The sequence below is a fragment of the Neofelis nebulosa genome, chromosome 13, assembly GCF_028018385.1.
Source record: "Neofelis nebulosa isolate mNeoNeb1 chromosome 13, mNeoNeb1.pri, whole genome shotgun sequence".
NCBI classification, from domain to species: Eukaryota; Metazoa; Chordata; class Mammalia; order Carnivora; family Felidae; genus Neofelis; species Neofelis nebulosa.
Window position 1 is genome coordinate 81,572,353 of NC_080794.1, and position 27,018 is coordinate 81,599,370.

General features: G+C 43.8%; 1 pseudogene; it reads left to right on the forward strand.

Moving 5' to 3' along the window:
• Positions 1-19,154: 19,154 nt before the first annotated feature.
• LOC131494193 (U2 spliceosomal RNA) lies at positions 19,155-19,310 on the forward strand (annotated as a pseudogene).
• The last annotated feature ends 7,708 nt before the right edge of the window (positions 19,311-27,018 follow it).

Sequence of the window (27,018 nt, forward strand, 5' to 3'; positions counted from 1 at the left end):
ACCTCAGAGATTAACTATTGTCATTCTCTAGCCCTCCAAGAAATGCTCCAGCTGGCCTATTTCAAAATACTTTCCACAAAGACCCCAGAAATTCCTACTATTTGCCTGAGATTTTATAAAAATTCCATCACATTGCATTTATTTGAGGAGGGAGACAAGTCTGAGGTTCCCCTCTCAGATCCATTACATAGTAAATGAATCCCTTTCCCCTAAACTTTTCCCAGGAACTGGTCCTGTGGGAATTGGTTCATTCTGCAGGGCCTAAGGAGCGTTGTTTATTTGTTTGTTTGTTTGTTTGTTTATTAGAGTATTTGCAATGGAGTTATTTTTTTTTTTAGAAAATAAAGAGGCTTTCCAACTAAATAGGGCCACTGTGTACAAATTAGCTCAGGAAAGGATGCTTCTCAATGGTTCAGCTGTTTCATAGGCCACTTAACATACAGCATGGGTAAACACAAGTTCCCATCTACAAAGGGTTTTTCTAAATTTATAGCTTCTAAACAGCCATTAGTTTTGCTACCAGATGGGTCACAAGAGGCAAGCCGATAAATCTTTAATCTTCAGTGGATCATGCTTTCCCATATGCATGTTTATTCTCTGAATCTATGTGTGTTTCAGCCAGGGTACAGCTGATCTCCCACAAAAAAACATGCTGTCGAGCGAGAAGGAGTCAATAGCATCCAGTGCCCACCTGCTCTTTATAAATTCTGACTCCTTGCATTTTCAGAGGAGAATCCAAGGAGATCCTGATCCTGTATATAATCCCTTGTGATAAATTATTATAAAAGTTGATGCACAATATAGCTTGACTTCTAATGCATCAGTCAATAGTAATCCGCCCTTAAAAGCCGTTAGGAAACGCCCTTTTGTTTCCTCTAAGAAGTTTGTAGTTCATTCTTTTCGCCTAAAATGAAAATGGGATTGAAATATTTTTCATTACTAGCTTATAATAGCCTAAATCAGCCCATTCAGGTACCTGATGCCAAATTAGATTCTGCCACAGAGTAAATATTAAATCACTTAATTTTCTGCTCAACGTCTTCATCATTGACTGTAATTTGCCTGACATAACCTGAATGTAATTTCAAGTATACGGTACAATCAATATAACAGTAAATAGATGACATTTGCAAAAGACGGCAGAACTCATACAAACATTAATGCACTGGTCCCTCCAGGTGTTTTGACAGCGCTTATTAGGAAGACCTCCTTTGCTATGAAGAGTGAAAAAAAAAATGTCTTGCAATTCAAATAATACCTTATAGTTTTCCAAGTGCTTTCATGACCCCTGGCTCACGTTTTCCAAAATGAATAGTAACTCTATGCCATAGTTAAAGCAGTTTCCGTTTTCTGAAAGACACTGATGCTTGAGAAAGCTGATGACCCATCCAAGGGATACAATCCGTATCCTGGGCTCAGGCTCGAGTTTTCTGCACCTGGAGGACAATGTTCTTTCTCCTGTCCTATGTCACTTCTCAAAATATTGTGCTTCGGTATTTCTTTATCCATTAGTTTTAAGAAGCCCCACCCCGGGGCACTCTAAAAACACTGGCACACATTGTTTGCTGTCACCGTTGTAATGCTCTGAGGCCACCAGTCACGGGCTTGGATTTGCTTTATGTTAACTGCATCATGCAGGTGGATGCCTGGGAAATTATCTCCAAGTGTCACTAGCCACCACGTGCATGCATTGCCCTTGATCAAGGGGAAAGGAGGGTTTTGTGTTCAATTCAAAAGGAGAAAGAAGCTGGCCTTTATCAGGAGCTCAGAACACCTCCAAGAGGTCACCATCATCTCTGTACCTTTCCTCAGCAGCTTCTTGAAAAGGACAAACTTAATTCTTACCAGAACATCTTTAAAGAGACTATACTTGTGTTGGCTTCCTTGCATTTGCTCGGAAATTAAAGGAAGACAGTATTTTTGTTACAAAAATCACTTCTTAATAACAGCTTGATATGAACTAATTGCTTGCGTGGCTTTGCAGGCAGTGGCAAGAATTATTACATTGGCTGCGTGCTCTGGCTTCAGGCTTGGGCACACTTGGATGGGGCTCGGCCCCCAGGAGAGCCCCCAGAGTTTTCGCCTTTCCAAATAAATGAACTCCATGCCCCCTTTGCATTGACTTTGAGGGTGGTACAGGCCCTTCCCCAATAAATTGGTAAGATTTGCATTTAGTAATCACGATGTGACGACGGTAGCCATATCTTGCCGTGCGATAAGACACAGATTCTGAAGCTAAGCTACCTGAGTTCGAATTCTTCCTCTTCCACCAACTAGACATGCTACTGTGGTTGGGTTACATCACCTTATTATGCCTCAGTTTATGCATCTGTAAAATGGGAACAAAATACTCCTCTTTTACTTTCTGTTGTTATGACGGTAAAATGAGTCGCCATATGTAAAGAGCTAAGAAAAGTGAGGGCACATAGTTGGAACAGAATGAATTATAGTTTTTGTTGTGGTTGTAACGATGAAAACAATGTTGGCCCCTGAGAGTCGAGAAATATATTTCCCCTGACTTTACTCTTTTTTCCCAACTTCAGAAAACTGAAGGCTTACACAATATTTCCATGACCTGGTCGAGGTCTAACAGCTAGCAAATGTCTGAGCCAAAAGGAGAACTGATTTATGTGCCCAGGACTATCACGTTAACTGGTCAAGTTAGCCAGCCCACTGGCCAAATTACTCAAACAGCCTGAAGTCAATGAGCTTGGTGGTGCACAGAATGGACATTGGATTTGGAATCAGAAGGTCTTGTTCTGACTCCAACTCTCACTAACTCAAGTCAGTTAACTTCTCTGATTTCACTTTCTGCATCTGTAAAATGACCCCGCTCTAACCCACTCTGTAGGAGTGTTCTGAGAGGTGAAGAAATACCATATTCAAGAGCATTTTGTAAATTCAAATGTCATGTAAGGTATCACTCATTAATTTTTGAGATCTTATGGAATGATTTTTCTTTTTTGCTGTTGTTAATTGAACTGACTAGATCACCTGGTTATTTCCTGCCCCATAGATGAAATCTGGCCTTTCTTTAACGTGCAAGCATACAAATCAGCCTTGAAACAAAGGTTGGAAAATGTCCCAGCCCATAGAAATGGGGACCCTGTCCTTCCTCCCCCCTCCCCAAAACTGTGTAGGTTTGTATCCATTAATTGAATAATTCATCCATTCACGTATTGTACTTCCTTCTATGTACCAGGCATTATGCTGGATAATCAGATAAGTAATACACAATCTTGGCCCTTGGGAGGTTAACCGACTTCATAAACAGATAATTATAATCCACTATGTTAAGTGGAGTACCAGATAATTGAATTGCGCTAAGGAAACCTTTATCTAGGAAGGGAATTCACAGAAGACTTCCTGGAGGAAGTCACATCTAAACTAAGTCTTAAACTGGGGGGAAAAAAGTCATTAGTAGCTAAGTATATGGGTATACTTTGTGACCCTCCAGGAGTAGATGGCAACACTTGGTTGATGGCCTGACCCCAGGGTGAACCCAGCCCAGAAATGACAAGAAAATCGATGTCTCAGCTGAGAATGTCCTTCAAAAACCTACTGACTACGTGGGGCTTTGCTGTTGCCAGTGTCTTAGGGCAGATGTTTGCAAACCTAGCTTATTTAATGTGTGAAGTTTCTACAGCGGACCATGCCTGCCTTTAAAGGAGGAACGGGACACTTTTTCTCTTAGAATGACCATAAGCAAGTACTTACCTTTATGTAGTGCAGCTCTGTGCTAAGGCTGAAGATAAGAGTGAATTCAAATGAAACTCTTGCACACACTAAACCAAAATGAAGGGGGTAAAGTAAAATCAGACCAGAATTCATGGGAGTGAATTTCCACCTATGAAGCAAGAGTCAGTCTCATTATCATTTTAAAAGATTTGGGGGTTGGAACACATATGGGTATTGCTCTATAAATATCATTTAGCATGCACTAAAAATAGCTGTTCATACATCAGTTTGAGAGTTTAGCGACTTCTGGAAAGGCAACAGCTTTGGACATCGCAGGCTGAGAACTGTTTGTTTATGTGACTAAAAAATGAAGAGATGTGTTCCCCAAAGACCAACGGTGATAGGGGAGGCTCAGAGGGGACTTACTTTGGACGCAGATCTTAATAATGATCCTGTGCATCCTTGACACCCGACTGCCTATATATATATGAATTTATTCTCTGAATTTTTTTGTACATGATTATGTCGTAGTGTGTGGTGTGTGGACAAACACTGTAATCACTACAAAGAAAATTAGTCACAATACATGCTTTGCGTTAAGACAAGCGCACTCTGATGTTCGCCTTGCAAATTTAGATGCGCCATCTAGTGGAGGGAGTGGAGATTTTCCAGTGATCAAAGGGATCCTTCTTGGGATTATTGCATCTAGATGGCTTCCTAAATACTTTTTCTCCCAGAGAATCAATTCCCCTGTTCAGATGGTGTGTGTTTGAAGCCATTTGAAATCCATTGGTCCCTGCAAAGCTCATCCCCTTCTGGAAATCAGTCTGTCCCAGCTGTCACTCCCTCTCGGCTGAAGCCCATTTAATTCAACTGGGCCTCAAGGGAGGGGTCAGACTTTACCAACTGGAAGACACTGTAGAACAGGGCAAAAGGACAGGAGTGGGAAAGGGATAGAAGAGGGTGAAGGAGCGTCCCTATGCCTGGGACATGGGGTGCTCCCCTGGGACCGCAGAGGGACATTCACAGCCGGCGCCTGGGCCAGACAGACCCTGAAAGGCATTGCTGTCACTGCTGCAAGGTCTGAGGTCTGGCAGCGAGGAACCTACCAGGGGTGTAAGCAGTGAAGAGCTGAGTTGCAGAGGGACAGCTTGGTGTCGTGCAAGGAGAGGCCAGGGGCAGGACACCTGTGTGCTCGGTGTGACAGTGGTCCAGCTGGGAGCGGATGAGGGCCGGGATTACAGACATGCAATGGTGAGGGGCAGGGAGGAATTTCTGAGATGGGTGGAATCTGCAGAACATGGGTTATGGAACATGCCTTCCAGAGGCAGAGCTAAGAGCAGAGTTGTTACCCTTGTGTCCTGGTGCCTTTCACTTTGACGTGGCAGCAGCCTTAATTTGTTGGCAGGTCGGGAGTGGCAGATGGGGAGCCCCTGCCTGATTCCCTCTATTTTCTTCATGAGGAGGAAGGGAGTCGTGTGTAGTCCGGAGCTTGGGGATGGCTTGGAAGGGGAGTCTGAGAAGTGGAATCCTGGCCAAGGACCCACGAACAAACACTGCCCAGTGATGTGGGCGTCTGTGCAGGGGCGTGGTATGCCATTATCCCTGGTTACATGGGGCTGCCAAAGCAGAGGGAAAGGGTAAGGTGTGAGGGAGGGTACAGAGGGAGAGAATACAACCCCATCACCACTATCAGCCCTATCCTTTCAAGATGAACCATTGACTGCTGTCAGTGCTTTGAGTCATGGCAGCTTTGTGGTTAAGAACTGGTCCCACCTGCAAGTCAGTCCTTCTCCTCTGCAGGCTTCAGTTTCCTCATCTGTAAAGCAGAGATAGGAACAGAAGCTATGCCATATACAGTGTGTAATACAATGGGATCATTTATCCACGGTGCTTGGCAGAGAGCCTGATGTCCTGCTGGTGTTACGTTGATAGTAGCTATTATTTAGGGGGAGAATGAGTATCTCTCAGAACACTCCATATATGGCCTATAAAGAAAAGGAACTTACCACATCGTTCCAGAATTTCACATTTATTCCACCACTTGGCTGTCTGGGTTAGGACCGAGTTCAGGTGACGGTCCTACCACGCCGCCTCCATTTCTGGTTTTTGAATTGAATGATGACAGGGAGACCTCTCTCATTCTGAATATTTAGACAGGCCACATTTATCTTATCCAGTCTCTTTACTCAGCAGCTGGGTATTTTGGCACCGAGGCAATCTACACAACCAAAATATTAAATTCAACCTTGGCTAATTTGGTAGTTAAGGAACAAACTTCTTTAGGCTTTTCATGGAGGACAAAAACCTTTTCACTTCTTTCTTTGTGTGCCTGTTTGCATGCGGAGAAGGAATTACTGTCACAAATGCTGGCTTTTAAAACACCAACGTGGGAAGATAGCTAACATCGTCCTGAAAAGGTGTGAGTCAGAGCCTGGGACACGATAAGTTGTTTGGATAAATGGGATCTGTTACACGCACGCACACACGCGCGCGCACACACACACACACAAAGGCAACACATAGAGAAATGAAGCCACACAGCAGCATGACAATTGCAAGCCACCCCGGGGACCCTGCTGGGGACGGGGAGTTTGTAACTGTTTATGAAATCGACATATTCGTACCAAAGAAATGTCACAGGTGTTGACCTCTATGATTTCTACCCTTCGTGACTTCTGGGCCCCATTTCGATATTTGTACTTTTCTGACTCAGGTGGTGTTCCTGGGGGCCGTGCTTTGGAAAAAGCTTGTAGTTCGAAAATCACTAGACGTCCTCCTCCTGACTCCTGGAGCATCCTGGAGAGTACGAGTTGAAGAGTCTCAACTTCACAGTGCTCTGGGTCCACGCCCCAAACACAGGAAAGACCACTGGTGGGTTTTTTGGGTTTTTTTTTGTAAGTTTATTTATTTATTTTGAGAGAGAGGGAGAGGGAGAGGGAGAGAACGAACAGGGGAGGGACAGAGAGCAAGAATTCCAAGCTATCAGAGCAGAGCCCTGTCAGGGTTTGATCCCACTAACCGAGAGACCATGACCTGAGCTGAGGTCAAAAGTCAGTCACTTAACCGGCTGAACTCCTCAGGCACCCCGTTTGTGGTTTTTTAAGGCCATTTTAAGAACAATCAAAAGAAGTTTCAGGGGGAAAATAGCCATTGAAAGAGTGCAAGCTAAAAAACTTAATAGAAGACAAAGTAAAAGATGTGGGTAAAGGAATGGAAACAAATCCTAGAAAAGTTACAATTCATCAGGACTGAAGGAAGGGCCTTTTCTGCTGGTTCATGGGTCACTGGTTTGTGAAACAAGAAACAAAGTGAGTGAAATCTGGAGCCAGACACAGTCAGCTGGGCATCCCGGCCCTGCTGTCTGGAACTTCTTGCATGGCAGGTGGGGCGGGGAGAGACGTGGGGCTCCGAGTGACAGAAAAACGAAGGGACGCATTAATCAAAAGGCTCTGAGTCAGTGCTGGTTGGCCCTTTTCCCTTTCCCCTCATTCCTCCCACCCCTTAAGGAGCCTTTTAAGATAGCATTTTCCTACCTGCTCCTCCCCATGAAATGTTAATACCACAGATGTACTGTAGAGCTGTTTACGTACTGTGGCCCTTTGAAGGGCCCCAAACCATTGGAACCTCTAAGATTTGTGCCTTCCAGGAATGACTTTTCACCCCTTGGAAGAGCTATTGCCCTTGGTACTTGCCATATACCCGGCACTGACGCTAGGGACCTCATTCGTAATTCCCATTTGGCATTCGAGACGTAGAAGGGTAGGGAAACATGTTCCGGGGCAGAAAGGAGTCTCACAGCCTCTTCTCTGAACCACCACACCCAGGCTTCTATCAGGATCCCCATATGACCTGCCATAACTATCATGTTCTGCTCCTCTAAGATGTCAAGACCATCACAGCTGGGGTGCAGAAATAAGGTCCCTGGAGTCGGGGCTCACGGGACCATCACCGGCATCAAGGGTTCCTTTTCTGGGCACCTTTCTCGGGGGCCACGGACAGTGGTTATGAAGACAGAGGCAGACATTGGCGCCTGGTTCCTGAGGACTCTCCATGAGATGCTGTGCTCTGAACTACAGAAAATGGCGGCGAATGAGGTCAAAGACACACTCCCTAAGCAGCAGAGTTACTGACTCCCTAAGCCCAGGAGTTACTCTGCCACCGAGGACGACACAACCATGCCGCAGGGGCACAGACAAGCCAGAACATCCTGTGAGAGCTGGTGGGGCTGGGGACACGGCAAATGGGCCTCTGCTTGTCACTCTACTTGAACCCTCCATACATGTAGATAGCAGGATGCAGCTGAATGAGGCTGGGTACAAAGGACATGGAATCTCACCACCCAGTTAATTTGTCTACAGTGGGGCCCAGGCGTGGGTATATATTATTATGTATATTATATATTGTATGTATATAATTTATAAATTAAATTATAAATTTATAAATTTATAAATTAAATATAATTTAATAATAATTTATAATAAATTATAAATTATATAAATATAAATTATATTATTATATAAATATAAAATATTATAAATATAATATAAATATATATTATATAATATATATAATATATATAATATTTGGAATTATAATTATTTATTATTATTATTATTATTACTATTATTATTATTATTATTATTATTTTGTTCTAGGGAGAGATTCTGACTGCAGCCAGGGTTAGGAGGCTCCAAACTAGACCAAACCTTCCTCCTTTGCCAAAACATCTGATGCATTCCCATCTGCAGCTGTGGCTCACTTAAGTGATCCTCATGGCAAAATTGGTAAGGGACATAGGAGACACTTCGAGGGAAGTGTATGGATCATAAATGCTTTTGACTGCAAATAACAAAGATCCCAGCCAGAGTGATGTGAACAAACACAAGTTTACTTGCTTACTGTTCCACCTCCTGAAAAGTCTGAAGACAGGCAGTGGCTGGCACTCGTTGCTCTCACTGAACAATGCCAGCACCTGAGTGTCTAGAATTCTCTTGGCTTTGATTTCATGGTTGCAGAATGGCTGCTACAGCTCCAGCCATCATGTTTATATGACAGCGGAGAAAAAAGCGCCTGCAGGAAACTTATCGTTTACATCGAATTGGCTACAACTGTGTCATATACGCCCCGTGGCAATAAGAGAAGGGGATTGAGAATTAATTTGGCTGACCTTGTATTTGGCACAGAGGATAACACATCTTTGGTCTTTAAAGGCTCTCGTGGTGATTCTGGCATGCTTCTTTCCAAGTAGGTCATGTAAATTAGGAGTCATTGATCTTCTAGACCAGCGGCTTCAACAAAGGGCAATCTGGCTCCCAGCCCTGGCTGAAAGATAATACTTGGCAATGTCTAGAGAAGTTTTTGATTTATGACTACAGGGATAATACTGGCATTTAGTGGGCACAAGTCAGGGATGCTGTTAAACATCCTATCGTGCACAGACAGCCCTGCACAACAATGAATTTTCTGGTCCGAAATAGCAATATTGCTGAGGTTAAGTAGTCCTATACTAGACCATCACAGAAACTTCCAGACATCACAGAAACTTCCTGCTCAGTGTCTCTGTCTAGAGTTCTGCATCGCAAAACTTCCAACGTTACACCATGCTTCTGAAGCAGTGCTCGAATCCAAATGACCTCTAGCTATTTACCAAAGCAAGGAGCCCAGCCTGTGGATCTTTTCATCCTAAAGCCAAAAAAAAAAAAAAAAAAAAAAAAAAAAATCTTTACAGTATTTGGAGGAGTTATCATACTCTGCCTACACACTTTCAGCTCTGGGGAGCTCCTTCATTTTTTTTTTTCTCCTCCACATGTTCTCCCTCTTTTTCTTCTAATTGAGATATAACGTACATAGGTAAGTTACACAGTTTTTAAGTATACAACTCAATGACTTTGAGTATACGCCACCATGCAGCTATGATCTGGATCAAGATATAGAACATTCCCATCACCCCCAGAAAACTTCCCTGTGCTCCTTCTCAGTCATTATCACCTCCTAAAGGTAAACACTGTTCTCACTTCTTTATCCAAGCATATATATATATTTATGAGTGGTTGGGCCAGATTACACAATGTTTCAATTGCTCTGCGTCCTTGTCAACACCTGGTATTCTCTTCTTAATCTTAACCACTCTGGTGGGTGCATAGTCCTGTCTCGTTGAGGGTTTTAATTTGTTTTTCCTAATAAGTAGTGATATTGAGCACCTTTTTATTTGCGTGTTATCCATCTTTTGTGAGGAACTTGAAGTTTTTTGCCCATGTTTTAATTGGGTTGTCTGTCTTTTTCTTATTGATTACCAAGAAGCCTCTACATATTCTAAGAAACTTCCCTTTGGGTTAGAAATATTGGTTGGAATTGCAAGAATTACTGCTGAAATTTCTTGCTCTTTTCCCCTTTGGAAAGCAGAAAATGTTTGCAAATACAAACTGTCCACGCAAAGAAGTTGAGTGTGGCCTCTTGCTGCCAAATCCTTAATTCTCTTGTTGGGTTGTAAATGAGAAGTTTGCCCTTTGGTTGGGCAGTGAGAGCTCGTGGTTTCTATTAGGATTTTAATGTAGTGTAAGACACTCACTGTACCTCATTACCACTCATTGCGATGCCGTCATTTAGATTTTGACGGGTAGGGAACAAAAAAGCTTGAGGGGGAAAAGAATCACCAATACTGTAGTTAGCGTTTCTGGACCAAGAAATTATTCAAGACATCTATTTTAATAGAGCTGGTTTTAAATAGCCTTTTAGAATAAGAGCAAACGCTGATCCCCTTTGTGTACCAAATGCTTGGCCAGGCACATTACATACCTGATCCCGTTTAAGTCCATTGTAGCCCTGCAAAGTAAAAATGAGGAAACAGAACCACGAAGAGGTTGGAAATGTACCCAAGGCAAAACTGGGATTCCTGACTTCAAAGCTCATGCCCCCAAAAGAAAAGGTTATACTTTTACATAGAATGAAGTTCATAAATTATCTATACCTGAGAGTACTCTTTAAAAAATAATGCCTATCCGGCCCGTGTGCTTTCCTATAAATTTCCCTTTCCAACAGAGCGACTTGGAATCTAGGTGCTATAAGCGGCATCTAGGAGCATCTTGAACTTGCTCTGTGCACCTAGCGTACAAATGGCTTATCTAAAGACCTCCTGCGTGGAGCTGGGCTGGGGCCGCCCAGGCAGCAGAGTGAAAGGGCAGGGATACAGCCTCTCAGCCAAAGTCAGCTCCCGGTGAACCTTGTCTCTCCCTTCAGGGCCTGTGCCTAAAGGCGTTTCTCTCCTAATACCACGCCCTTCATTCTGCTCCAACTGTCATTGGGAGCTACAGTCTTCCTGCCACTTTGTTATCACCATCATAAAGCAAGACTTGTGCCTCCAAACTCTTTCCCTGGGGGACATGAAATTCAAATGAAGGTCACAGATAATTGTAGCTTCTGGCCCCATGAAACTGCGCTTCTCTGTCTTCTTCGAAGGAGGGAGAGATTGGTCCCGATCAGCAATGCACAGGGAAGAAAACAGAAGTCCCAATAATGCTATTCTAATGACTGATGGGGAAACTTCAAAACATTTCCTACTCTTCCCTTAAGTTTTAAAAGGATTTTTCACTACAAGGGAAACATATGTATGCCGACTCTAGGTCGTGCCCATTGAAAGTTATTCAGACGGGGGCACCTGGGTGGCTCGGTCAGTTGAGCGTCCGACTTCGGCTCAGGTCCTGATCTCGCAGCTTGTGAGTTTGAGCCCTGTGTTGGGCTCTGTGCTTACAGCTCAGAGCCTGGAGCCTGCTTCGGATTCTGGGTCTCCCTCTCTCTCTCCCCCTCCTCCACTCATGCTCTGTCTCTCTCTGTCTTAAAAATAAATAAACATTTAAAAAAATAAAAAAAGAAAAAAAAGAAAGTTACTCAGACGTGACTAGTGCTTTATCCGCAGTGCATAGATCCCTTGAACCAGATGGGATGTGGAAATTACAATTGAATCGCGTCCTATCTTTCTCATGTGGTTGGAGAAATGGCCTAGGATAAACCTTGGGCTCCATCTGTTATGTACCTATAGTAACTATTTCTTTTTTTTTCTCTTAAGTTTATTTATTTATTTTGAGAGAGAGGGAGGGGCAGAGAGAGGGAGACAGAGAGAATCCCAAGTAGGCTCTGCAGTGGCTGCACAGAGCCCAACTCAGGGCTCGGACTTATGAACTGTGAGATCATGACCTGAGCCGAAACCAAGAGCGGGACACTTAACCGACTGAGACATCCAGGCGCCCCTGGTCCTTCTGATGTCTTCTGAGTGATAGGTAAAAGCAACTCTGGACTTGGAGTCAGACCCTTATGTGATTGTCACCCCTATATCACCTTTCCAACTTCATCTCCTGTACTTGGCCCCTTGCTCACTCTGCCCCAGCCCATGGCCTCCTCTCTACCTTGAACATGGCAGTCATGTTCCTGCCTTAGGCCCTGTGCACCAACGGTCTCCGCCACCTGGAATACTCTTCCTTCAGATGTCCAAGACCTTGCTCCAATATACCCTTCTCAATGAGGCCTGCCCTGATCCGCCTAATTAAAATCACGATCTGCCTCCACTCCCCACGCTTCTGACTTCCCTTTATCCTGCTCTTATTGTCTCCTAAATCTCTCCTGATTTCTTTGTTTCTTGTTTGTCTCTCCTCCGGGAGTGAGACCTAGAAGTTCTCTTACCAAATGCATTATGTATATGTGATTCTTAACCTATAGATTCCAATAGTTTAATGCAACAAATTACCTTCTCACCAATATTACACATTATCTGTTTTGTTTACTGGTGTACCCCAAATGGCTAGAACGATGCTTGGCCCATAGGAGGCATTCAATAAATTGTTTTGGTTGTTGCTGTTTTAGTTTCATTTTGACACCTTACCAGCATGGGGACGTTAAGCAAAGCCATTACACTGTTGGAGCCTGAGTTTTATCAAACCTGTATACAAACTTTTAAAGTTTGTAAGTGGGGATAATAGTAAGACCAACAAAGTTGAGTTGTGAGACAAATGAGATCATGGGTATCAGAACTGTGTGCAATATTGATGAGAAGAGACTTTGTCGTGTTAGATACTACAATTTAAAGATTGAGAATAAAGTATATTATTAATAAAGTATACAGTATGTTTGTTACGAGATCTTTTATAGGTGAATGCACTGGGATCTTTTGTACTTTATGTTTTATCGGTGGGAGCAAAACCTGTATGTAACATTCTTCACAAAGTGGGGAGACACAGACATGATGAGGAGATGGAGATTGGGGAGCGATTCAGGGGTGGAGGGCGCCAACCATGTGGAGAAGACCCCACTACAGGTGGACTTGTCAGTTCCCACTCATGGTTACTCTCATTACAGGGGTCTCTTCTTATGTTACTGATGGGATCATGAGAAGACAAAAGCACAAGAAAATGAAGTACGCAGGAATGAGAGCCTGAACATCACGTGGTTGTGAGACCTCCGTGTGGAGGAAAAGGTGGGTGAAAGCCAGGAGGGCTTTGGGTAGAGGACATTGACTGGAAGCATAGGGGAGAGGGTCTTACGGTCAATAACAGGGCCATCCTGAGACCCAAGTGAGGAGAGTGTCTAGGGCAGGGTCCCATCTCCGCCATTGTGTCATATCCAGCACAGGGAACCCAGATGTTCATGAAACCACCTGCCCACCTTCCTGCTAGCCGCCATCATTGCACAGAAGGAGCTCAGCCTCTTTGTGCCTTCGTGAGCAAGCTGAAGGGATTGGCATTTGTGTGTCCATTTTTCTCTCTGCCTCTTCTGTGGCTCCAGAGTTAAGAGTGAAGTTGCCCCAGAGGGAACAGGGAAGGGAGTAAATGAAAAAGGCTCCGTCTAAAGGGATGTACAGAGGTCAGTTTTTTTTGTTGTTTGTTTGTTTCCCAGCTGGTCATCTTTATTACCTGTTCTATTCCTTTACTGGGATGGCAGCGTTTCATTAAATCATGGAATATCAAAACAAGAATGATTGGTAGAAATTATCTGACCATTCACTTTCTGCACGTCTCATCTATGTCAGACTTAGGGCTCAGCCCTGGGTATGCAAGAAATAAGTGGTATTGTCCTCAATGACTCCACAGTCCAAAGGAAAAGGATAACAGGGTTTTAAAAATAATTTTTTACATTTATTTATTTTTGAGAGACAGAGACAGAGCACAAGTGGGGGAGGGGCAGAGACAGAAGGAGACACAGAATCCAAAGCAGGCTCCAGGCCCTGAGCTGTCAGCACAGAACCCGACACGGGGCTCGAACTCACAAGCTGTGAGATCATGACCTGAGCCAAAGTCGGATGCTTAACCGATTGAGCCACCCAGGTGCCCCGAAAAGAGTAACAGGTTTTAAAAATGCAATACAGCAGAATGAATGTATACTATGTTAGAGGTACACATAGGGTGTTGTGGGGGCATAGACAAAGTGTATTTTATTCAGATAGAGGGTGGAAGCGACACTATTCTGAGGCTCAGTAAGGGTTACCCAGGCAGAGAAGGGAGAAGGTGAGGGAAGAAGGGGGGTGGGGAATGGAGGCCTGAAATGCACACTTTGTCCAAGGAACTGCTGGTAGTCTGGGTGGGCTGGCATGAAGGCACACGTAGGCAAAGTGTCCAAGAATGAATCTGAGCAGAATGGCAGAATGTAATTAACATGAAACTTCACTCGTGTCTCAAGCAAATGGCTTTGAGCTTGATTGTGACAACAGAGACGATCCACGAAAATATTTTAAGGTGGAAATCCTAAGCCTGGATTGGTTTTGACAAAGATGATTCAGCCTGCAGTATGGATTCATGAATCAGCTTGGGCAGGAAGCAATAATTCAAGCAAGGAATTAGAGAAAGTCTGGACTAGAGCAACGTTATAATGTTTTAACAGTGGGTTTGGAGAAGAGCAGACAAAGCATGAGATATTCACAAAATAGAGGGACTGGGTTTTTCTACACTCTGGGTTTCCATGAGGAAGTTTTCCCTAAGTGCACTCCCGGACTTTTTAGACCTCTTTCACTCTGTTCCTTCTTTGGGGAGTTGGTGACATTTAATCGGCATCTTTGGGAACAAGAACTGGGCATGCTCAGGTCAGCTCAGGCCAGCCCTTCTCCCTTGGGGGTGAGCCTGTCCACTGAGAACACCAGTTCATCTCTTCTTCTCCATGCCCTCATTCTTTTCTGGATGTAGGATGCCCTGCCCTGCTACTATGACTACATGGGTGACCCTACTATGAGTTTCAATATTTGCAAGTCTACTTGGTCCATAGATCTCATGTTATGTCTTCCACTGAGTCTCCCCCGGAAGAAAAGGTAACATATTGCTGCCATCTGCTATTCCTTGCTTGATAGCTCCATTGGTTCAGACCCCTGGTCCAGGAGAGTGCTCTCCAATGGCAGTCCTCGAATAGGCCAACACAGGCAGTGATGGAAGGAGACAGTGAGTGAGAGGCCACATCTGAACACAACTCCCATTTTCTGCTTGGGGTTTTCCCACTCCTGGTTTCCATGTGGCAGGATGGGGAGGATTACTCTGGGTTGGCAATACAGGGGGAGGAAAAGGTTTTGAGGGAGAGGATGATGATTCAAGGTTTGGCCACAGTGAGTTTAAAGTGTCCGTGGACCAACCAAACAGCCATGTTCCTTCCCTGCTTCCTTTCTTCATGGTAGATGCACCCCGCCTCTGGGCACCCCCATGGTGCCCCCTGCCTGTGCTTCTCATCACACACCTCAGAGGATGCGCCAGCTTACCTGCCTGTATTTTGTCTCCAACTCCCCAAGGGGATGGTCTGTTTTCAGATCTCTCCACCTGTAGGGCTGGATCTGTTCTGAGCGCCAGTAGCTAATCAATCATACTTGTTCAGTGACTGAAATGAATTCAATTCATGCAACCACACCAACGTGTTAGTTCTGATGCGCCTCTTCACCCTGGGGTATTCAGCAACGTAAAGGCTGTAAAGATGGGGAAAAGCTTGATCTGAGGGAGTGTATCTCCTCTGGCACATAGTCTCTCTTCTGCTTCAGTCAAACCGCACTATTCACCCCCACTCCCAACCATGCATTTCTATGCTCAAAGTTTTGAAATCAGAGTCTGTAGTTCAATATAATCATGGCCCCTGTCCCCAACCCATACTGACCCAGCAGCGCAGCCCCAAGCTCCCCTCGCCCATGTCGGCAGCCCTGGGGACCTGTCAGTGGTTGCAGCCTGTGCTGGTCAACGTGGATCGTTTAGGCGGAGCTGACAGGCACTGACCCTGGGAGACAATACACGCTCCGCTGACCGCAGGGAGGGCATCACCAGCAGGTCGTTCCACTTTCTGGGGCTCGGACAATGCATACCCTGAAAGACACTGCAGAGATACCCAAACATCTGGGGAAGAAGGGAGTACGTCGGAGAGAGGGGGCCCAACAGGCAAGAGTCAAAAGCACTGGAAGATATTTCCGAGAAAGGGAGATCATTTCTTCTTTATTTGAAATATAACAGACATACAGAAAAGTGCATACAAGCATATGCTCCGTTTAATAGTCATAAATCGAATACCTTTGCTACTACTACCCAGGCCAAGAAACAGAATTTTGCCTACTTACCCCCCAAAACCTGCAGCCATTTTTTTGAGATACAGAGACAGAGTCAGAGAAAGAGAGAGAGAGAGACAGAGAGAGAGAGAGAGAGAGGGATGGGGAGGGGCAGAGAGGGAGGGAGACAGAGGATCTGAAGCAGGTTCTGCACTGTCAGCGCTGATCCCGACTCGGGGCTCAAACTCACCAACCACGATATCATGACTTGAGCCAAAGTCAGACGCTTCACCGACCTAACCACCCAGGTGCCCCCCCTGCAGGCTTTTTTAATCACAGCCAATATGGTGTTGTTCATGGTAATCATTTCCCTGGCCTTCTTCAGAGTCTTAATATCTCTCTGTGCATCTCTGGACAATATGCTTAGTTTTCTTGTTTTGGAATTCCATACAAATGGAGTCCTGCTACAGATGGTCTCTTGTAACGTGTCTTTCACTCAACCTTGTGTCTATGAAATTCATTCACGCAAATGCGTATAGTTGCAATCGATTCTTGTGATGCTGTGGTATCATATTATGTACCTATGACAGAATTGACCCATTCTACCATCTACGGGTGGACGGATGTTCAGGTTGTTGACATCTTGCTACTGGACTACTCTTGCTTCTGTACGCTTAGGCAGAAGTTTCTCTAGGGTAATTGTCTTGGTGTTAAAGTTTCTCGGTCTTTAAGTATGTGTGTCCCCAAGTTTAATAGGAATGCCAAAGTCTTTTCCGAAGTGGGCGTACCTATTCACAGTCCCACCATCGGTGGGTCTGGAACGTTTAAAGACACCCTGAAATTCTTACCACAGGGCCCCCAAGATAACTTGCATTGCCTGCAAACAGGGAGCTAGTCCTTGGACCTTGCCTCTACTCCTGGGAAGTGGCCTTTGACTTCTTGCTGTTAGAATTTAAACCCCACCCCTGACCGCCCCAGAGGGTGGAAGAGCATTACTGGCACATTATTCGTTAGTCCAAGTTTCATTCTCCCAGTTTGGAAAGACAAAGGGGCAATTTAAACGCTGTCATACAGACACTTTCCCCTCTAACCTGGAATACGGAAGTATATTCATAACAAGAAATAAATAGAAAATTGAATGCCTAAAAGAGTAGCACAGTTTCTTTCTTGGGCCTGACTGATTTGCTCCCTGTACCTCTGCTAAGGAAATGAGGAACCAAATAATACAATCCGCTCAGGGTCTGAATGAAACACTTAACTGATGCTCTCTAGTTGTGACAGGCTAAGATAACTAAAAAGCATATCCTGAGAAATTCAGCACTGTGTCTGTTGGGGAAATTTTTCCAAAGACGCTGTAGCTTTGTTTTGACCCTTTTTATAGAGCATGGTCAGAATCAAAGACCTTACCTGTTGGAAGAGCTCCGGAGAATTCTGTTACTGTTCTTTCCTCAGGTAAACAAGCCAAACCCAACTTCAACACCACCATCTCCCCAGCACCCGGCATAGGTCTTGCATACCATGGGTGCTTAGTTGAACAAATCAAGAAGTTCTTAGAACCTTGAGTTGAGGAGAAATTTACTAAAACAAAAAAACACAACTTGTGAAAAAAACCCTGGTTTTTAATTTTTTTGACGTTTATTTATTTATTTATTGGCGGGGGGTGGGGGAAGGGAAGGGACAGAGAGAGAGAGAGAGAGAGAGAGAGAGAGAGAGAGAATCTCAAGCAGGTTCCGCCACGTCAGCACAGAGCCTGGCGCAGGGTTTGAAATCGCAAACCATGAGATCACGACCTGAGACAAGTCAAGAGTCGGATGCTCAACAGACTGAGCCACTCAGGCAGCCCCCCCAAACCCTGTTTTCTACAATTCAGTCCTTTCCATGACTGCCCCCACAAAAAATCTAAGTCTCAAGGAATTTGACCAGTCACTTTTGTAAAGAAACTAATAATGTCAAGGCCTCATTATGATCCTTCTAAGCAGCTTTCATTAAATTCAGTTAACACAAAGCATAAGGAGAGGCTTCAAGCCTCCCATGGCCCTTGCCTGGCCTGTGATGGTAAACGTTCTCCCACGTGATTCCTGAAGATACTGCTTGGGGGTTGGTGACATCAGGGACTCTTCCCTGAGTACAAAATACCTTTCCACGTGGAGGTCCACACAATGGGAGGGATCACAGTGGAGGTTTAACCAACCATAATAAGAAGATAACAATGAAAGAAGTATCTGCTGAGAGGGCAATAAATCCTCCCTCCTTAATAAATCTCTGACAGAAGAGGACCACATGACGTCCCAGTGCTGTGAGCCTACAGATTAAATCGGAGATGTCTTGTTGATTGATACTGCTGGTAGCCAGATGATTGACCAGGCATGGGCTGATAATGAAATACTTGGGCTAATTAGAGAAGGACCAACGAATTGAAGGCAGATGAAAGGCTGCTCTAAAAGCTATTGCAGAGAAAAGGGTGGGTAACTGCAGAGTGGAAGTTCTATCATTCTGCTTAATGAATCATCTGCTTATTCGCTGAGCCAGGCTCAGAAACACCAGAAGCATTTCCCAAGGATGGTTTTCCAAGGATGGAAATTTCCCAAGGATGGTTTGTAATCTAAAATCTAATGGTCCAGGAGAGGGTGTGGGGCGGGGGGGGGAGAAAGTGATGGAAATAGTATCCCAATAATGTGTTTATATTTTGCATTTGGGTACCGCTAAGGTCTGGCTTGAGTATGGAATGGTTGCATTTTTGGGGGGAGCCATTGGGCATAAGACTTACACTGAACGTGGATTTCAGAAATGAGGTCTCAGAGGGGGCTCCTTTGATCCAAAGGGACATAGTCTGAATGATTACATGCTCTCCATGTACTTGAATGAGGATGTTACTGTTTTACCTCCAGGATTATGAAGACAACAGCCCCAGCCCACCTCAGTCTTCACCCCTTTTCCTCTCCCCCTGCCAAAACACATTATTTTAATTTTATAATTTATTAGGCTTATCGCTTCTCGGCCTTCTGGCTAAGATCAAGTGTAGTATAATTTATTAGGCTTTAGTTGTTATTCATTTTATTATTACAGGTGTTTTTCCTATTAGAAGAATATTCACACACTCTCCTCCATCCCGTTAGCTCGTCTCTGTCATGGTGGTCACATCTGGAGCATTCGTTTTGGTTGCCTTGGTAGTACTTTGGTTTTTGTAAGGGAGAAGTAATAGGAGGTCATTGCATATGTAAACCAAAAATAAAGCTTGTTAATTCCTTTACTCACCCACACCTCCTACACCTCATCTCTCTCTCCTAAATTTATCTTTCTTCTTTGAAAGTAGCCATTCAACTCTTCAACACATCAACTGAGTTTTGCATTTCTACACTTGGATTTTTCATACCTAGGATCTCCCGTTGTGTCGTATTCATAACTTCTTGCTCTTCCTTCATGTTTCAAGTTTAAAGATATTTATTTAAAGATGTTTGTTTATTTCAAGATATTTCAAGATATTTATTGGGCTTATTTTAAATTTCTCCGCTACAGGTCTGTCAGTATGTTGTCTTTCAGGGTCCGTGTGCCCTGCCGATGTCTCAGTATCTACCCCCTGAGTGTTCCCTTGGGAATTTCAGTTAAGGTAGAGAGTAATGTGTACCTGAGGGAGAGACAAACGCTAGACTGTGGGGTTAGGAGGATACTTCAAGTGGGACCACCTCTGGTGTTATTCTTAGAAATCAGCCATTCCCAGGTGGCCAATGGGCTTAGTACGTGGACCCTCTGACTCTTGATTTCAGGGTTGTGAGTTCAAGCAAGCCCTACACTGGGTGTGGAAATTACTTAAAAAGAAATAAACCACTCCCAGTTTGCTTTCTGCTCCTACCTTCCAGCCCCTACCCCCACCTCCCAGACTCTCACCCTCAGAGAAACTTGGTAACTGTTCTTTTCCAAAAACCATCCCTCTTTGCTTTAGGCATTGTGGGATAATAGGAGGAAATATGCAGGGGCTGACCAGCCTCCCTACATTTATCACCCCGGAGGGGCTCCAGCTCTGCCCCCACATCACCTGATTGCCCCTAGGGAGTATTGGGCTAGGGAGGTGATTTGCCACGGAAGTGACAAGTCAGTAGTCCACTGAGGTCAAGGTGGAAAAAAGAAAAAGTTACCATCAGCCAGCGCCCCCGCCCAAGCACACTTCCCACCTATGGCTTTTTGGCTTCTCCTGATATAGGCTGTCATTTTCCTTATGCACGAGACTCAACCACCTTCTGTCTTCCTATGTATAATTCACGGTTTTGATGTTAAGTGCAGGGTTACATCCACATGTCTTTTGCTTTTTTCCCCAAATCTTCAAAGTTGGGTTTGAGGAAGGGAGACAATAGCTTATGTTTATTTATCATTTCATCCAGAATTGAAATTTCTCCTAACAATTCTAGAAGTCATGAGGCGTATATCTCCATTAAATGCAAAATGCCTAGCACATAGTAGGTTCTCATGAAACATTTCTTCAACAAATGGATAAATCCATCCATTCAAAGATATTTTACGTGATATGCAAAGCCAGGCTTTTATTTTAACTTTCGTCTTTGCACTTTGCTTGGGAAAAATGATATGGCTTCAGGTAACCTAAAAAGGGAAAGTGATTGCATTTTAATAACCCAATTACAAGGAAAGCCCCCAAACAGAGTAAATAGTGCATAGCAGATACAAGGTTGGGCAAGATTTCCAATTAAGTTTACATTTTTCTCTCCGATACCCAAGCTTCTCTGGCTCTGGGATCCATTTCTGGGCTGCGTATCATTACATTAATACCGTAAGGCTTTCAACATTCCTTAGAGCTATTATTTCCCTTTCTACGGCTCCTTCTTCAGAAGAGCTCGGAATGCTTTACAAGGGCCTACAGAATGAACATTAGTTCTTTAAATCTCACATGAAGGTAGAAAACACTGAAAAAGAAACACTTGGGAACTCCTGCTCATTTTCCCTTAAAGAGAAAGAAGGAAAGAATGGGAGGGTGGAAGGAACCTAAGTGCCCCTCCCAGTTGTTTCAAAAACAAAACAAAGCAAAACAGACATGTGTCCTTTGTTGAGGAAACTGGAAACGTCCATCAGGAACTTCCCCTCCTAACTTTTTGCCAGAACGTCTCTCCCTCTCCCTGCGTGTGCACCCATCCTTATTCTCTCTCATTGCAGAGAATCCCTTTCTAGCTTCTCCAGGATCATCTCCTTCCCCACCTTGTCCCTCTTCTGTTGCTGCTTTGGCTGTTCTTTTTCTTCATCCTCCTTCTTTTTGCTAATCAGCATCTTATTTCTTGATCATTTAATGGGTGCCACGTACTATGCGAAGCTAGGCATTTCATGAATTACTTCATTAGCAGTGAAATTTATGGTATCATCCCTTTTTTTACAGAAGAACCTTTTTAGGCTCAGAAAAGTCAAGTAACTTGTCCAAGATGGCACAGCTTACAGCTGGTAAGATCTCATTAGCTCCTTTCCCTTGGTCTTGAAACATGGGCCTTTGGGGCTGTAAGCAACCAAGAAAATAGATGCATGACTTCCTTTGGGGCATTGTTCTATTCCTCTCCCCTTTTCCATTGCTAATGTATCTGTCAAGCAAATGAGTATCTGTGCTTCTATTTTCCTAGCATCCAAACCTACCTTAAGTCCTTTATTCTGACTTCTGTACCCCCATTCTTTGATTCTTACCAATGGCCACCTTCTCTCCAAACAAATGGCCTTTACGATTCTTCTGCTTGACTTCTCTTAGCTGTGGGTGTTGTCGATGATTCTGTCTTTGAAATTTTAGATGCCAGCAAGTGTGGCTTAGGAAGCAGATTTATGTGGTCATTCAGATGTGCTATGAGATGGGGCGGTCCTGGACAGATGGGCATACCAGTAATGGATGCACGCCAAGCCCATGGCCAGAAATTTTAATTTCCTTAGAGGGTAAAGAGACATGAATTATCTTTAGAGTGGGAAGGATCCTTTATGGATTTAAGTCTATTTTTGCAAGAAAACAAATTGTTTACCTTTTATAAATGGTATCTAAGCATTTAAGGTGACCCTATGTGTTATAAATAATAAAGCCTAACAGCCTATATAACTAATATTTATATTTGCAACAAAATATAAGTAACCCTGATAATCTACAAGGATTTTATGTCTTTAGGGAATGATATGGGGTATGGATAGGAATGGTTCCCATTTTTATGGAATGGCTCAGTGGAAAAATGAATCTCCTGGGGCATATTTTATATATAATTTTGCCTATGAGATTCTCCTAATTGCTCCCATAGGGGCACAGCTGTGACTATCACAGAATATTTATTTTCTCTGAAGACTTCATAGTTTCTAAAGTGAAACAGCAGTTCAAACAAAATAATTTAGATTTTGTTTCTCTGCCACATGGCCCAGAGAAAGTAAGGTCTCTGGTTGATTGGAAGCATGGATGTATGTGGTTTAACACACCCAAGAGATATGGGTTGGCAGATTTTAAAATGGAGAACATACTTAACATTTACATAGAGATTTACAGCATCCAAGTATGTTCACACACATTATCCCGTCTGTCTTCTAGCTCCTTCGGTAAGATGGGCATTCTGATACTACCTTACAGATCAGGGGATAAAACTCCTGACAGTCAATACTATTTGACAAAGTCTCCATCAGCAGTAAAGGCAGATACAGGTCAATGCCTCGGTCTGGTCCCTGATCCCAGCCAAAGGCTAAATCTCACCTTCCTCCAGCCCATGCGTGCAAATGATGAGTTAACTTCAGGCAGTTCACTGTAGCAAAGATGGCCGGACACAGTCAGGCAGGCAATTATATGCATCTGACTCACAAACATTAGTGAAACTGCACAGGAAGAAGAAATTTACTTCCAAAGAGGGAAAAACCTATTAAGTTGGTGTCAGAGGGCAGCATTATTCTTTTAAAAGGACGTATTTGGAACGTGATTCATTCTTGGCAGTCCCATTACAAAGGGCAGTACGTATTTCCAACTGGAACCTGTTTTTTACCCGGCCAGCTGTATTTTCCACTGGGACAAACTCCCCATGTGCTGGATGATGCATTATTGGCATACATCGTGAGTGTTCAAAGGGTGTTTAGGTGTCTCTATGCAACTTCCGGTTAGGGTACCAAAACCCAGACAGGGGAAGTTATCAGCAGCGGTATTATTAAAATGTAAGGAAAACAGAAGTTTCTATCCCCCCAGATCAAAAGCACGTGTGGAGAAAACATTTGGGGGATGTCCGTACGGTCACAGATCCCTGAAAGTCATCCCTCCTCCACCCCGCCCCTTGTGACACGTACATCCACACATATGCAAACATATACAGTGTGGGCCCCCGGCAGTCATGGTCCTACAGTGACAGCCTGCTCTCCCAGCCATAGGTGGTGGCAGCAGATGTGGACCCCTGACTCAAACTGGACCATTCCGATCCTCTTTGTCTGGAAAGCCAATGAGAAAGGAGAGCTGGGCGATACGGACAACAGAGGTCTGCAAGGAAAGACCACAGACTCAGGCTGGACGGGCTCCTACCTCCTCTCTCCTCTTCCTAAACTTCACTTGGCCTTTTCTTTGACCTAAGGTGCTACGACCTTAGTGTCTTCCAATAAATTCCACTCTGGGCTTAAGCTAATTTGAAGTGGACATCTGATATTTGCAACCCAAAGAATCTCAACAAAACTGTAAGAGAGCCCCAGGCAAATGGTAACACGCTCTCTTTATGCTTTTTCTCCGTGCCCATGATGTATTAAGTTAAACTAAGCACGGATTGATCCCAGGAAAGCAATTGAAAAACTAAATGATAATTTACGTAAGCAACTATCATAAATTGAAACGCTTCTAAAAAAGTGATTTCTTGGAAAGTTTGATAGCCTTTAAATATCAGGTATGAGAAAATATACTCTATGCTTTTAAGTGACGTGTGTGTGTATGTGCATGTGTGTATTCAAACCATTAAGCCAAACAAAAGTTTGTATGGACCCAACACAAAAAATATGGAATAGCAGAGTGGTTACTATAAAGCAATTCATAATACATACAGTTATATGGGGCAAATGCATGCAGAAAAAGAAAGTTTATTTTGGAGAATCTATTCAGACTTATGCTCTGAAGCCAACGTAAATATGAAAAACATTCTAAACACTTCTATCATCTTTGGCAAAAATAAGGAGGAAGGAGAGAGGCCTTTAATACACTTAACGTTTCTTTGCCTGTCAGGCAGGCAGGAAGCAGCAGGAGCCATGGAAAATAAAAATTCACGCACGGCTTTGAAGTGAACGTGATCCGCATTGTTTAAGGAGGCATGGACTTATCAACAGCTCCTTAGCTGCCATGTCAATAGGCAGGTCTTTTGTGAAAATATAAAGTGTGTCCTTATCTCCTCCAAGATGTGATCGCTGTATTGTACGTGCCCGTGCAGAAAACAGCAGGAAAATTCTAGGGGCTCCTTCAATTATAAAATTGACATCTGGGAGTTATTTTTTCAATTTTCAAATTTTTAGCTTAACAAGTATTTTGTGCTCGCTAGAAACATTTGAACTTGTAACAGAAAAGAATCACAAAAACTCTTCTATCGATAATCTGGATGAATGTTCTTCCATGCTTTCCTTTTAAAAAATTTTTTTTGATGTTTATTTTTGAGACAGAGAGAGACAGAGCATGAACGGGGGAGGGTCAGAGAGAGGGAAACACAGAATCTGAAACAGGCTCCAGGCTCCGAGCTGTCAGCACAGAGCCTGACGTGGGGCTTGAACTCACGGACCGTGAGATCATGACCTGAACCGAAGTCGGCCGCTTAACCGACTGAGCCACCCAGGCGCCCCCCATGCTTTCCTTTTTAAAAAAAATTTTTTTAATGTTTATTTACTTTTGAGAGAGAGAGTGAGAGAAAGAGAGAGAGAGAGAGCACATGAGCAGGGGAAGGGCAGAGAGAGAGGGAGACACAGAATCCAAAGTAGGCTCCAGGCTCCAAGCTGTCAGCACAGAGCCCAACGCGGGGCTCGAACTCACGAACCATGAGATCATGACCTGAGCCAAAGTCGGATGGTCAACCGACTGAGCCACCCAGGCGCCCCTCCATGCTTTTCTACATATCCATATACACAAATTTAAATATTTGACAAAAATGAGGTTATACTGTAGGGCCACTTACTTTATTTCACTAAACAATATATTGTCAGTATTTTATCATTGTTAAGAAATAATTCTCTGTGAGCCTTTCATGTTTCTGCATTTCTTGCGAACAGAGGAACTTTCTGGCACTTTGCCCTACACTCTCTGTTCAAGGATATGTATGTAGCAAACAATCTTGGAGGATAAAGATAGTGTCTCCCTTTGGAACAAAGGGCAGGAATGCTGATTGTCAATTAAAAGAGATTTGGGTTCCCTAAGCTCAGAATTGCCCTCTTAAAATGCAGCCAACCCATTGTTGATGGCAATGCAGGTGTCGTCGCCTGGACCTCTTTGGGTCACTTTGGGAATTGGAGCTTGGGGTATTGGCAGGAAAAAAAAATCCTGATATTCTGGTTACTGCTATTGCTGTGAGTAATAAAGCCCTTGGTCTCTGACCCAAGAGTCTTAAATTTTCTGCCAGCATCCATGAAACTGTGGCTGACCTGCTCACTTACAAGGGGGTAGAACCCCAGAGTCTTCATGGTTCTTGACAGTCCTGTCGCTAACCATTGCTCAAGGTCATTATTTTTGGTAGTTGTATTTTAGTGCATGTACCATGGTGTCTTTATCCATTTCCCTGTTGTTGGATTCTTAAGCTCTTCCCACTGTCTTGCCCTTGAATCTAATGCTTCTACACAACATATTTTTATATCCATCCTTATATATAACTATATTTTGGATGAAAATCCTGCAAATTTTTACTTTTGAGGAAATGCAGATACAATGACACTTGAGATTCTCTGAGCATTTGATAATTGGCTTCTCTTGACTGCTCACCTCTCACTGGTCCTAAAGGTCAGGCTCACAAGAGAAGGACAGGTGAACCAACAGAGGACAGGATGGGCCCAGGTGTCAAAGTCTAGTCATTCTGGGATTTGCTATAAAAATAAGAGCAGGCAAAGGCTCAGAAATCCAGAAGGAAGATGTTGTGACTCAAGAGCCTAAAAAATAAGTTCCCACCCTAGAATTTGATTCGAGTGATAGAATTCTCACCTCTATCATGCACACAAGCCAAGGCAAGCCCACGGCCTGGCCATGTTGGGTGGTAAATATACAATGAGCCACTCTTTGGTTTAGTCAGTTCATTATTGTCACAGATAGTGAAAAGAGAAATAAGCTGAAGGTCCCAGCTCCCCATGATCCTTGTCCCAAATACCCAATGGACAGCACAGAAGCAAAAGTGGTCAAATGACCAATACGGTGTGGGACACCATGTTGTAGATTGCAACTAAATAGTTTATGTTCTGTACCTCTAATTGGAGAGACGGGAAGGAGGGCAGAAATCTCCATACATCATCAGAACCCTGGGGCCACGAGGAACTGCCTCATGACAGCCCCCCAGAAACTGGGCGAGGCAAATAGAAGATGGCCTCATAGCAGCTTCTACAAGCCCCCTAGCCTCTCGTGTTCTGGAAGAAGCACCAGTGTTCTGCCCATACTCACATGAGGTTAGGTCTAGCCCTTGGCTGCGTGGGTACATGCAGGGTCACCAGAGCACTTACCTTTCTGTCCTCTCCTCTCGCGATGGATTCTACCCTTTGCTCATACACCAACACCTGCCATTATACATTCTTGGCTCAACCCTCATGCTCCTACAGCCCTTCCTCAGTTGAAGGGGAACGTTTAACTATTATAAGACATCACTCCATCTTATATCCACCTATGTAAGTCCCGACTACCTGTTAAAGCATGGAGCTTTAAC